The 14965-nt window shown below is 42.8% G+C and overlaps 1 protein-coding gene across 1 annotated transcript in view; it reads right to left on the bottom strand.

Moving 5' to 3' along the window:
* The window catches only part of ptprfb (protein tyrosine phosphatase receptor type Fb), a 197956-nt gene extending 185374 nt beyond the window's left edge, over positions 1 to 12582 (bottom strand). The window contains exon 1 of the mRNA XM_084057480.1: positions 12064 to 12582. The gene's annotated coding sequence lies outside the window, so the exon portion shown is untranslated. The remainder of the gene's footprint in view (positions 1 to 12063) is intronic.
* Between the last annotated feature and the right edge of the window lie 2383 nt (positions 12583 to 14965).

The following is a 14965-nucleotide window of genomic DNA, read 5'->3' as shown; positions in this document are numbered from 1 at the left end:
TTGTTATGATGACGACCAGGGTGCCATCATTCTTTTTGTGCGTTACAGATTTGTTTGTAGTGCATTTGAGTCGCTTAACGCCATGAATGGATTTTTTTCCCCTCTCTTTTTTACTAGTAAATGTGATGTTTCTTTTTTACTGTGAGCAAAGGGGAGGTAGGATAATTACTGTATACATGTTTTAAATGATGTGGATGTGTGTTTCACTACTGTATGTTCATGTTATGCAATGTCTATTGTAAGTCTGAGTACACAAAACCAGGTACGGAAAGAAGCTAGCTCTGTATTAAATGCTAAAGACGAAAACAAGCTTTTATCCAAGCTCCATATTTAAATATATGATATGTTATATTTATTACAACAGGGAGGCAAATGAATTCCCCCCTAATCTCCCTGAAACCACAATATTACCTCAAAATCGCAATATTACATTACTTTCTTTCTGCAGTTCGGAATATTCCATAACGTTATAGCTCTGCTTCACTGCCTAACCTTGAAAAGTACTTATTTTGTTTGGTAATGTTGTGCAACCAAGTCTTATAATTTATATTATCATAGTCCATATATAGAGGCTAGAACAACTTTTCATTGAGGTCACTGTATTTCCATTCCAGTGAAGCAAGGATCTGGGGCATGCATCCTATACAGTTGTTGAATACAGTATGAGAATGGAGTAGTAACAACAATATTAGGCTCAGCTTATTTCCAGTAGAACTTTTTTCCCCTTCACATTGCAAGTATTTCATTCAGACAAAGGCCTATTAGGACACTAGTGAGAATTGGCTGATGGCTAGTCTACTTAATGAGAGGAGGTATTATGTACGCTTTGATATTATAAAGTGAAATGGTAAAGCAAGTTCGAGGTGAATGTCACCTTGAAACTGACCATGATAATGAACTGACCAGCTCTTTTTCTGTGTTATCTGTCTATCTGTAGCCCCCTCGGCTCACTGGTCACAATACTCAGGCATGCAAACTTGTAGCTTTTCTGTACATATTCTCACTCTCAAGCCGTAGCGATGGCATGGGACGACAACACAACATCTGACCAAACGGCAACAGTCACGTGATGTTACAACGTCCCAATAAAACCCGCCCACACTGGAATGTGGACGTACAGAGGTTGAGGACTGTTAAAAACCTGTTAAAACAACAGAGGCGCGCAGTCTTAAGCGGATTTGAGCCAAAAGAGGCACCACCAAGCAAACCACAGGCAAGCGAGTTGCCGTGCTGAATTTTGCGACGTCCACTTTAGCCTTTTCGTAAATGATCATGTCCCCCAGCCCATCACGTCACATACTGCCGTATGGTGAGAATCCGTCTCCAGCCATTACCCGTTTGACGGCACAGGTGTGAGCATTGGACGAGAGCCTGACTACTCAAAGCAATTTCCATACATTATACAGGGGTGCCCAATAAGTCAAGCGCGATCGACCAGTCGATCACAAAGGCTACACTGGTAGGTCACGTGCCATTCACAAAATCCCTCCTACCTATGGCATCTGCCAATTGAATGAAGGTGACTAGATTGATTAACAAGAAGAACTGCCAGTCTGCTGCACTTGCGTCTTGAAAACCAATGCAAAGTTTTAAAAACTAGCAGTGTAGTGCACAAACCAACATCAGTAGGAAATTGCAAAGTTATATAAAGAAAAGCCAAAATGTACCACATCCAAGCAGAATGGGAGGAAGACTTCTTTCCACCATGTCCCATTTGAAATGGGTTTGCCTTATATGTAACGAGAATTGCTATTCCAAGAAAGAAAACATGGAGGAACAGCCAACAGCGCAACTGGTGTTCACAGATATGACAGCGAAAAAGGAACTATTAGCAATGTTACCAATGAAAAAACACACTCAGGGACGTGGTGAGGAAATTTTTCAGACATTCAAAAACGTTGTTGACTAAACCCAGCTCCCTATGTCACCACCGATGGTGTGCCTGTGATGGTGGGCTGATGCATTTCCTGACTTTATTAACAAACACTGCATAATGCAAGGAAGGGACCCCTCCTAAATCTATTACTCTGTGCAGATGGCTTGTGTGTGTGTGTGTGTGTGTGTGTGTGTGTGTGTGTGTGTGTGTGTGTGTGTGTGTGTGTGTGTGTGTGTGTGTGTGTGTGTGTGTGTGTGTGTGTGTGTGTGTGTGTGTGTGTGTGTGTGTGTGTGTGTGTGTGTGTGTGTGTGCGTGCGTGCGTGCGTGCGTGCGTGCGTGCGTGCGTGCGTGCGTGCGTGCGTGCGTGCGTGCGTGCGTGCGTGCATGCGCGTATGTGTGTGACTGTGTGTGCATATTTGGAACACTGGATGATGCTTGTTCTTTCAGAATCATCGACACAGTTGCATGTATGGGTGTTTTAGTATTGGGACAGTGAGCTAACGTTACTTGTGTAGGTGCTGCATAGTCTGGTGAATCTTTCATTGCTTCTCTTGCTCATTTGCCCCACTATCTCCCTCTGGAGGGGTGAGAGGGGTTGACCATGATAGCTTCCAGCTTCCTTCTCGTGCACACATCCACCACCACATCCATGTTGGATACGATTGCAAACGATAAACCAGATAAAATAACAAAGCTGCTGCCTATTTTGCTAGCTTACAATCACTAACTGATAATTAGTGCCTAAGACTTGCTTCCAAATTGCCCCCCACACATGCACACAAACACGCACAGGTTTAGCTTGTTTTTCCCTCAATTCAGTGTTCTCAAAGGGACGCACAATTATCTCTAGCTTTGTCATTTTTTTCTCTCTTCCACAAAGCTGTTGGCGACAAACAATTTACAGCGAATATTCTCACTAAATCTTTCATCCATTTGTTATACCAAACAGTGTGGGAACAGAATCCTCTTCCAGCCAGTGCTCAGGACTTCTTTCATCCTGAATTCCTACTTTACCTTTATCGGAGTCACCTGCCTTCAATTGGTGTCATGTGTCTGGCTTTAATTTAATAACAACATTTAACAACATTACAGACACCGACTTGCCAATAAATCCAGTTCCCAGCAGGGAATTCAAGATACAGAGATCTCCATATATAGGAATAAATGTGATTCATAAATAATTTTATTAATATTAATTATAATCCAATACGGAACAATTATTGACATTGATTCTTAGATGACAGAAAATAAAGGAAATAAAAAAATAATAATAATAATAAACAATTACTATAAAGAAATACACATAAATAGATAAATAACATAACACAAATTCCTATTCTATTCTGGAAAGTATGGAAACAGTTTCTCTACATATCAGTGGGTGACTTCAAACTAGTATGTGTCTAATTCTTTGATGTGCTATAAAGTGTATAACATATTTTATCCTCAGAGGGATTGGGGCTTTCCTTATAAGTAATAGTAGACGCCTCACTAAAAGCATTACAAAGGCTACCAGGTCAGCTTTATAGATATAGTGGGTAGTGATATTCCAAATAATGGGGTTGGGAAGGGTTTGAACAGAATCTGGAATACAAGTGAAAGGGTGATAAATATTTGTGTCCAAAAGTCAATAAGTAACAATTCTTAGTTACAATTATTAGTCTCCATAAGTTAGGGAACAAAATAGTGTTTTGTTTTTTTTCATTTTTATGTTTATTTCATTTTGCCTTTATGTCAAAATAATTACTATTAGTATGTCTGAGTAGGCTAAAGCAGGTATACTAAATGAAATTATACGCTCTAGTCTAATATCACTGGCAAGCCATTCTACAATTAGCCTATTAATTACGGAGACAAAAATCACAATACATGATTATTCATAATAAGCGGCGCAGCCATGCTGTTCTTTATTTCCTGTCTATTCATTCCTTGCTTGACCATAACCCCTTTTGTCACACGCTGTCAACACTAATGGACTGTCATGGAACGGTGGCCCTGTCAGGGGGAAGACAGAGGGTGTTCTGGGAGCCTGAGCTGTAGTGGCCCCCTGTGGAGGCAGAGCTGTCATCTGCGCCCGTCTCTGGCAACGAACCCCGCCACCCACTCCCTAAAAATCTCCTCCATCTGCCTCATCAGCAGGGCAGGGGCGAGTGCAAGCGATGCACTTTCCTGCCAGTCACTTTTACGCTTTCCTCGAGCGCACCTACAGTCGTCATCCCGTAACCCAGTAACAGGAATTCTAAGGCCAGAAACATGGGTAGTGCAGCTGAAGTGAGCTGTGTTTGGTTGTATCCAATTCTTGTGACATCATGATCGTCAGTGGAGAGAGGAAAATAGTTGCTGCTGTTTGCCTTTGCAGGGCGGAGCAGGTCTAGTAGTCCACAATCAACACATCAAGTCAGTAACTGGACATATTGTTTCTGTAGGCTAAAAGGAAACGGCGCAGTGGCTCGACAAAGTAGTACAGGTACCGTGAAGCCAACTTAATGGGCAGCGCCACTTTCTGCACCTGAAAGTGCAAGAGTTCCCCGTGCTCTGACTGTCAATGGGCCTGTGTAACAGTGATTTGTACCAGAGCCATGGTAATGGCTTGGACAGAGACCCCCTTGAGGGAAGGAACAGAAAGAAAAAGACACAGAAAAGCTGTAGTGCTGTTATCTGTCAGACGACAGGCAACGTGTGAGCTAAAAACAACAACATCAAGCCACAGAAGACCGTGTCTGACAACATACAAAGAAATATTCTTCTACATATAGAACCTTTGCACTTGCCAACATTGTCTTTGCAACCTGTGCATGTTTAATTGTACCGTAAGTACAAAAAAAAAGATAAAAGACCAGAAAAACAAACAAACATGGCTGATATCCTCCAAGGACAGATCCACTAGAGACCATCATGTGCCTGCATGCCCTACTGGCATTAAATAATTCTCTTGCAATGCAGCAATCCGGGCCGTGCTGAATGAGAGACTCGGTGTATTGTTCACCGCACCCAATGTTTAATCTACATAACCGACATGAATTTGTCACAGTTTCTCGTCTTTGAAGCATGGTGGTGTATCGTGTGACATTTAAGTCCGCCCTGATAAGACTGTCTGCTGTTTGACCTTCACATGATCATCTGCATCAGTGTGGGCGCACAGCCTTTCATGTGTGTGTGTGTGTGTGTGTGTGTGTGTGTGTGTGTGTGTGTGTGTGTGTGTGTGTGTGTGTGTGTGTGTGTGTGTGTGTGTGTGTGTGTGTGTGTGTGTGTGTGTGTGTGTGTGTGTGTGTGTGTGTGTGTGTGTGTGTGTGTGTGTACACATGCGTGCGACGTGTGTGTGTGTGTGTGCATCCATGTGCTCCTGTGTGTGTTCTAATTAGAAGAGACCCCAGAATAGAATAGAGTTGACAATGACAAGCAAAACAAATGACACTGGCCAGTGAGCCGTTGCTCCATTTGTCCCCAACCGGTGCCGTCTGAAATGAAAGAGCATGTCATCCACTCACTTCTGCTGACAGGGCAAACACACAGCCGGGGCAGTGAGCCCTGACACGCGTGTTGCACCTTCCTGTTGTTTCCTTGTACAACATCAGGGGGTAACCTTACCATCCACTAAAAAGGTAACAGGTTTCACCACGCGAGCACAAGTGTGGTTGGATGAAACCCACCCTGTGCATGTACTGTTCAATGCAGGAGTGATTTTACACAATTCAAAACAGAATAAAGAAAAAATACAAAATACAAAAAAACTCTTTGTTTTATATGATAAAACAAGGCAAGTGGAAAGTGAAACAATGTACTTTTTGTGTGTTTGGCCATCGAAAGTTTTAATTAGATACCATGCGTGGTAAGAATGCAAAGCCATCTGGGACCCATCTGAGATGGTAAGAAGGCAGATGAATAGGGAGAGTTTCTACATCTGACTACAGGCTTTGCCTTGCATACTAATGACGAGCTAACTGATGTGTGTAGAATATCATAGTCAGGTTAGCCTACATTTCTCGCAGTGGTAAAGCTATTCGGTGGCCAAAAAAATAATGTCATTTTTTAGACATCTGCAGGGACTGAATTTGGGCGTAGTGCCAGTTGGTGTAAAGTTGAGGGTATATTGAGGGTGTGGTGCCTTCAAGAGAGAATTGTGAATTGGTGCCAGCTAAGCTTATTAAAAAAAGAATGGTGGGTGGACATCTTCATTCAGGACTGCAGTCTGTGGTCTTTTGGCTACATTTTGCAATGCCTTTCGTTTGTTCGTTTTTTCAATGGTGCAAATTAATTTTTCATTTGTTGCACACGATTTGGATGTTTTGTCATAATTGTCTCCCTCTTGCCTCCAAATACTCTTATTATTTTAATCAATCTTCAACTTCAACTCATTCTCAGACATGCTATAGTTTTTTCCCTCCACAGTATGGAAATGTGTCCATAAAAACAAGACAATATGACACATACACAGTGCTAAAATTATAAAAAGCATATATATATATATATATATATATCAAAATATATTCACCTTGCTGGATAGTGAGGCAACACATCGCACTGCAATGCGATGAGAGCTTGTAGATCTCCGATCTTAACTATTTTGGAAAACATTTGGAAAATGTTCACCTCTAATGACATGCCCAAAATAGGGACGCCGGGTTGAAAGTGGTTCAAATTGGCACAGAGCTGAGAATGATGCAAACAAAAGGCACATTCATGATACATAACACTAACCAGATTAATATCTCATGCAAAGCTTGTTAATCTAGCTTGTTAACAAACCTACTCCCTAAGAGAGACTGGAAACACTGAAAATACTGTAGGGGCAGCAGTGTTACTTATTTTGTCATTTTGTAACAGCTCATTCATTTTTTTAAATGTCAGGGCTCATTATCTCTAATATTTGCTTTTTTTCTCCAGCACACTAAGTGTACACACTAAAATAGTTATTTTGCCATAAATTCCTCTTTAACTAGTACTGACAAACAACACATCTCTATCTTTCTCAGGCCCAGATTAGCAAGGAGTTCCGTTTTTGGCGTTAGTCTAATTTGAAGCAATTTTTGCCAACTAATAGCAGCTTACAACACATTGAGTCATGCATACTACATTTATAGGAATATTACTTATACAGCAACAAGCCCTCAAGGATTTTGACTCCAGTTCTCCAGAAAAAAGGAGAAAGAAAACCTCTAACAATGCGAAGCCAGTACAGTATGTGCAAAACAGCTAATGTTTTGGGAGAAATCTGGGTATGTAAGGTTTTGTGAGTGTGTGTGTGGGGGTCATTCAGCAAAAATGAAAACCAGACATATGATTAACCTACAATTTGACCTTTCACTGTCATCGCTGGCTTAACTTGGAGGCGTTTACATAATCTTTCAAAGAAAAAGAAAGAAAATCACACATAAAAGATGGCTAAAAATAGGCCACTGGGAGCGGCTCAGGCCATTTTGGGATCCTGTGTCTGTTTCCACTTACCCCAAATACAGGGATGCCCTGTAAAACATCAGTGTAAATGGTTTATAATGCCACCAGTGGACTCTGAAATGTGAGAGCTGGTTTCAATCAGCAGTCAAATTGCTCCTGCATTACCCTCGTCGACAGTGTACTAAATCACCCTTCCCTCTGCGCTGCTGACATTAAGAAACAGGCATTGTTAAAAACCCACCATGCGTGTTACTGAGAGCGCCTTGTCTTTAAGTGGGGATGGGATGCTGAATAGGCCAATAGCAGCTGCCTAAGGCATCCTACTTGACAAACTAAGTGAGATGTATTATATTCAGAACTGATGGGAAAAGCATAATGTCTTCAACTAACGTATATGTGTCTCAGTTTTTTCTCGCAGTATCCTCTATCTGATGGATGTGGCCTTCAGTAGCTTACCCAATCTGCAGCCTTTGATGCAAACTTCGGTTTAAAGTCTGGCCTCTTTATCTGCCATGCCCCAGAGCCCCATCGCAACCAGTTCAAAACAGTTTGTCCGATTAAAAAAAGAGTTCTGGGCTCCTCTGTGCCAACGCCCTGACAGTGGGCCAGCGAGGCGTCTCGGAGCACTTATAATCCCTCATAAACCCCAGAAACGTTGATCCCGCCCACCACAGACCAACACACTATGGGCAAAACCTCTCATTAGAACTCCAGGGCCCTGAAATTACCCAGATTTTGCCCATATGGAAACCATGAGAAAGCGTCAGCTGGGAGAGGTTTGTGCCGAGTGATTTTTTCAGCGTGTGGCCACAGAGGGCTGAGGCTCTTTAACAGTGCCAATCACCCTGCCAGGGAGCAACCAGCAAATGAGGAAGCTAAGGCAGATGCTCTGGCTAACAGCCCCAGCCTGGGCTTGCTAGGAAATACCCTACACAGACACGTATGCAAGCACATATACGTAGATCCGTATGGAGACTACTGGACCAGCCTCTGTCACTGTTACATTGTAAAATCCTGCCTGTTAATTTAACTCAGAAATAATTAACCACATGAACCGTAGCGTCCCTATTATGGGAATGTCATAATAGGCGAGCAAACATTATGTGAAAATAACAGATCTATAAGCTCACAACCTGTCACATTGCGATGCAATCGGTGACAAGATTTAGTGTAAAGCGGAGAGAAATGAGGGGACCAAGCATAGACCACTGGGGGATCCCAGTCAACTACGTATATAGGATTTACATGGTTAATGCTATTTGGTTACATGTGTACACCCTTTGAGTTACAAATAAAATTTGAATAAATTAGGCTAACACCGAAGATTTCACTGTGTACGCACTCAGCCATTTTAGAAGTGGTGAGGAGAGGGTGATGGACATGGCCTGTGACACGCAAACACATCATGCTGAAATTAAGCCAATCAGTAAATGGCTGTACAATCTGACATGAACTTTGTCATACACTGCACTGAGGAAAATCACAAGATCTGCTCTTCATAGATTGGACTGAAAAAAATATTGGCAAGCTGAGATAGAAACAGCTGAAGATAGTAAATACAGTATATGGAGAGGTGCGCTATACGTGATGGGGGGGGGGGGGGGTTGACCTTAAAGAAATCAGCAACAGCTCCACACTGACTTTGACGGAATTTAACTGCCATAACAGCGGATTAGAATTATTTTTCAAACCATGGAAATATTTTTGTCATAGTAGTGCTGCAGGCCAGGGTGGTATCTCTGTCTCCTCTCTTGCTCACTCAAGTGTACGAGGAAACAGGTGAGAGGGTCAATCGATTTGCACGGAGCAGTGGACGAAGCAATCCAAATCCCAATCGTCCACTTGGCTTACTTTTGGCTATGGCATGTCTGTTCAACCATGACTACGAGGGCAGAAACCAGAGTCCACTGGGATACAGACTCAGCAGCTAGACAAAACAGAGCCAAGAAAGTTACACACTAGTGAGGTATAGTCTCAACAATAGCCATTAAGATATCACACAGTCTGGATTCTGTGGCCATAAATGTAGCAAATTTATGCTTAATTAACATCAAACAACGCTACAGGTGAAACAACAAAGAAAAGACAGTTAATTAATGGTAACTGTGTGTTTCTGCAGGGGGGTTGGGGATTGCATGTGTAGCTAGGGAAATACCCTGGCAAGTGACACCAATTTCCCTCATTGTATTCAAAACCATCCCCAACGGAGAGATTGGCTAGACTGCTGACCCTCTTGGCGAGTGAGAAAAGATGACAGGGAGGAGGAGATGCATTCTGGGACATCCAGTCCTCCCTTGGGAACAGTGTGGATTAAGTTAAATAAGTCATATCCCTTATAGCCTGAACTTCACTCTTCAACTAGCTCAGATCTAAAATACTGCTGATGAGAGGAATGCGTCATGTTGCCAAACAAAAGGAATTATTTATTTTTTTCTTAACTGAATGAATATGTTATCTGCCTATTCAGTAAAGGTCTCAAACATTAACAGATCTAGCATGATTGACAAGGCCAAAATCCTGCATCTTGAGAAACAAACATGACCTTTAACGTGGGTTTAAGAGATCAAATATGTACAACAACAAAACAAAAAGATGCAGAAATTAGGTGAGGTAATTTTTTGGCACAAATCCAGAGAGAACATCACCTGCCTAATGTAATGAAATAAAACACATGGCTTCTGCAACAGACTGCCTCTAAATAAGCACCCATATTCTACAGTATTCTACAAGAATCTAAACACCTTACCACTGACTGACATTTTGCAGGGCATTTCTCAGAGGCCTTCTCGAACAATTGTAGTCTATAGAATACTGGATAATATCTGGCAAAATGGAAAACCTCAGTCATTTAATTTGCAACTCGTAAGAATGTGAATAAGGCTTGAAACCTTAACATGCAGTATGGGTGTAAGATTCAATTGCATAAAGCCTCTGATGCAATTCCAAGAAACTAATACTGTTCTCTGTCATCCCGTTATAGTTTGGTTCACAGCTAGGGCTGTCCACATTGCTGTGCACAATGGCTATAATCTGTGTCATGTATGGATGGTGAGTGGTGGTGGTGGTGGAGGGTTAGACTACCTCACAGTGTCACTCAACAGCGCCCAGCAGAACCGGTCTCCAATCTGTTCTTTAAATAAACCCAAAGAAGGCTGCAGCTGCACTGATGCAATGCTGAAAACCTCTCCCGAGATATATAGCCTCAGTGAAGACACCCTCCCTGATTTTTAAATCTAGTTAAAGCTTTAAGTTATTCTATGTCAGGAAGCGGACAAAGTCTGTGCAGCATGACAAAAAAAAAACATTTGTTAAAAATTGCGTTCACTAATGGTTCACATTTTGAAAGTCTTGCTTTCTTTCAACTGCAGACAACAAATTGGTTGTGTGTGGTGTCGAACCTGTCTCTCTGCAGCCGGTACAGCAGGGATAGTGATTTAGTGATGACACAAACATGACATGGGGGGAATTAGCAACGAGAAAAAACACACACACACACACACACACACACACACACACACACACACACACACACACACACACACACACACACACACACACACACACACACACACACACACACACAATTCAGTTGATGGAATAGGTATCAATAAACAGTGAAAAACAATGGTGCCCTTGTTTTTATTGGGGGGTGCTCAGTCAGTCACACACTGCATGGAGCTCACCCGAAAAGAAGACTGACCTAGAGCTGCTGCTACTGTCTGCTACACTCACTGGAGGAATAAAATGACATAATTACATTAAGCCAGTAAAATACACGGCTATATCGTTATTATATAGCAATTAGAACAAATCCTATGACGAGCTTGTTGCGCCCACAAGCCAGCACACCCCATACACACACATCACCACCACGGCTCCTGACCCAGACCACAAGGGCTGTGCACAAACTGCGCGCACGCACACGCACACTTTTCACTGAGAATATTATCATAGCGTGTATCCTTTGGGGGAATAAACGCTCCAGACCTTAAGACCACTCAATCTTTTTGAAAAAAATGTTTTTTATACATTCACTGCCCATGTTAATTCACCGTGTATGTGCACATGAATCTAGAAAATGGACCGCTTTTTCTTTCCAACAGTTAGTTGCTGTGACTGGCTGTGTGACAGAAAACACCATGCATTGCATTCATGTCAGCCAGTGTGACTCCTTCTAGCAGGGTCTTGCTCTCATTTGCACATTATAACAGTATTCAACAAACAAGCAACGAACTGCATGCGTGGCTGTGTGTGTGTGTGTGTGTGTGTGTGTGTGTGTGTGTGTGTGTGTGTGTGTGTGTGTGTGAAGTGTGATGATGATGAGCTGAAACCAGCCCATGAAATGCCAGCCAGCGCTGTCCCTTTTTCTTCTCTCTCTTTTTTTTTTACACACAATATTTGGACATGTGTAAAAACCATGCGCGAAAATGGTGTCGCTTTCCCAATGAGTTGGACAAGACGAGCAAACTAATTCCCTCATGTTATTTCGGACTCGCACGACGGAACTGTTCTTGTCGGCGAGCGACACGGCGTCGTGACGACGCCGTGTCGACGCCGTGTCGCTCGCCGAGAAGGACACTTCTTACGAGCGAGTCTTTTACGTGTAATGAATACCCCGTCGTCCTTGTGTAGCTTTTAAGGAGCTTGCGCGCCAGTTCTCTTGTCGGCAAGCGACACCGTCGCACTACGGAGTACGGAAGGAGTGTGAACGCTTCAAGTTCAATGGGGGGACAGACAGAGAGGCAGACAGACGGGGAGAGAGAGAGAGAGAGATAACGGCAGCATATACTCACTGAATCCCCGGCACTCCGTGGCCGCCGTTAGCATTTCTCTGCCCCTTCTTTTCTTTTCTCTCACGGCACTTCGTTTTTAAGTCCCGTCTTCAGCGTGCAGCGTGCAAATCCACTTTTTCAAATAAAAATACGATAGTTCAAAAAAGCCCAACCGCACGAGACGAGAGAAAACGTGGAGAGAAAAAAAAAATACGAGTCCAGTCCAGCAGCGTGAGACCGAGGAGCACGCGGTAGGTAGGTAGGTACAAAATCCCGGTACGGCGGTCGTGTCTACACAGTAGTTCTATTCCCGGCAGGCAGGCAAGCTCCAGTCCCGACTCTCGCTGCTGCTGGAAGGAACGGCTTTATTTTCTTGTTTTTCTTGTTGTTGCCTGGTCTGTCTATCAGACGAGACAACTAATTATTTGTTGAGTCAATTTCTACCACGCTGTTCTTCACAGTTTCTTGTTTCGAACACATACACACACATACACATACACACACACACACACACACACTCGCTCGCATATTACTCTCTCGGAGAGAGAGCTGTAGAAGCCAGGCAGGCAGGAGTCGGTTCCTCTCTCTCTCTCTCTCTCTCTCCCCCAGTCACGCTTCGTTCTCCCGTTCCTCTGGCGCGCGCGCGCGCGCGCGCGCACACACACACACACACACACACACACACACACACACACACACACACACACACACACACACACACACACACACACACACACACAGGTTGGGCACAGGGTTTTCGGATTCGCCTCTGTTGTGTCCATTTATCACCTCGCATGAAGTCTTAATAACGTCCAAAATGCGTGCAATAAACTAATTAAGCCATAAATGTTTTTTTTCCCCATTATTGTTTTCACCAAATTGTTGTACATTAGTCATCAGTTTTATATGCAGACTGAGTTGGGCCTATAGAGGGAACACTACTCCTTGCTATCACCTTGCAGGGGTTCACAGTGTAGATGATAAATGTAACCCTACAGACCAGGGTTTTTAAACTCTGACAAAGGATTTGAGATGAAGGTATGCTAATTGTCCCATGACATACCATTACACCATTAAATGCCACACTGTGCTCTGCTGCAAATGTGTTAAACGTTGTTTAAATGTTACCTGAATGCATCAAACTGCACTGCATCTCTCAACAACACAGTGATGATGGTATGGAGACAGACATGGATGAGCTCAGGATTTCATTTTGGCTCTAGTGTTACTTACTTACTGTAGGGGAGTGGTGAGAGAGAGAGAGAGAGAGAGAGAGAGAGAGAGAGAGAGAGAGAGAGAGAGAGAGAGAGAGAGAGAGAGAGAGAGAGCACAGAGAGAGAGCACAGAGAGAGGGCCAGAGAGGGCTTGTGCTTACAGTGCAGCTTGGCTGTTAGTGCTTGAGCACTCAAGCGACTCACTTGAACTTGCAGGACACAAAACACTGTCAGAGTGTTTTGTGTCCCCAGTAATGAGGACCTGAACAATCTTTAGGATTCTGACAACCCATTTGCTCCACCCTCTAACCTTATCATTATCAATCATTAACTTGGCAGAACCTGGCTATACCACACTAATAACTGTAGCAATCATTGTCTGCATCAGTTGGCTTTTTACCAAGACAATTAATGTCCCCCACAAATTGGGCAGCCAGACATGCAACTCTATTCAGTATTCACAACTCACACATGAAGTCACACATACTCCCACAAGTGATATTTTTGTGCACATATACACACACATAGAAACAGGCACACACAAAAGACTCTGCCATGTCATTAGCTGAGGAATAGAACAGTAACCTTGATTACCACACAATGTTGCAGCCCAACAAGAGCTCACTACAAGGTCATTCCATGCACAGGAGGGTATGCTTTTGAAACAGTAACCATCAATATGCAGGTTCCAGACAGAAGAATCAGTTATTGGTTGCTCAATAGTGCCATTATTCACTATCTAAGGCGACCAACATGAAGCCCTTTCTTCTGCTACAGACAGACATCTCATGTTTACAATCCAGATGACCTACAAACAACCTTACAAAGGACACAGAAATGCTAGTTTGGAGGAGAGTGATAAGAAAATGGGAGGTGTGTGTGTGTGTGTGTGTGTGTGTGTGTGTGTGTGTGTGTGTGTGTGTGTGTGTGTGTGTGTGTGTGTGTGTGTGTGTGTGTGTGTGTGTGTGTGTGCGTGCGTGCGTGCGTGCGTGCGTGCGTGCGTGCGCGTGCGTGCGTGTATGGAGGGGAGGGGGGTGGAGCTGTATCAATTGGTATCATTTTTATTCCTGCTCGGTGGGTAGATTATGGTTCTAAAGCTGCCAGAGATACTGTAGGGATTTACACCTACGCTAACTGTGTACTGTATGCACCTATGGTAATGTAATTTGCTTTGCATAACAGCATATACAGCCATCTCATACACTATGCAAGTTTATGAGTAATCTACAAAAACTATTTGGACAGCAGTATGTTTTTTATATAATGGTGATTATTGTAACCAATTCACAGTGGCTGTACTAGAACTGCACATTAATTATGAGGTTACCTAGAGACAGCCAAGTTACAATTGAGTGAATTCATCATCCAAGAACTGGAAAAATATGCCCATATTTCAGTGCTAAAAGTATGGAAAGATGAATGTGATATTAAATAAAGTGCTCTCTTTTGGTAGGTAGTTAGAAATTACCACATAAATACGGCAAACATCCTTATCCTATTTTCCAGATGGTGAAACAACTTGTATTTTAATGTAGCAGTACTAAATGTCAACGGTAAACAATTTCATGCTCCCTGTTATTTGGATGAATTATGGAATAATAGGTCGACTATATGAATAGATTAAAGAAAAAAAAAGGATTATTTTATGCCAGCCTCAAGACACCCATGTTGCTGGAATTGACCATATTCAACCTAGGTTCACAAGTCTC

Source organism: Gymnoscopelus microlampas (assembly GCF_963454915.1).
Source record: "Gymnoscopelus microlampas genome assembly, chromosome: 5".
Classification (NCBI taxonomy): Eukaryota; Metazoa; Chordata; class Actinopteri; order Myctophiformes; family Myctophidae; genus Gymnoscopelus; species Gymnoscopelus microlampas.
This window is presented reverse-complemented; position numbering and strand designations above follow the sequence as displayed.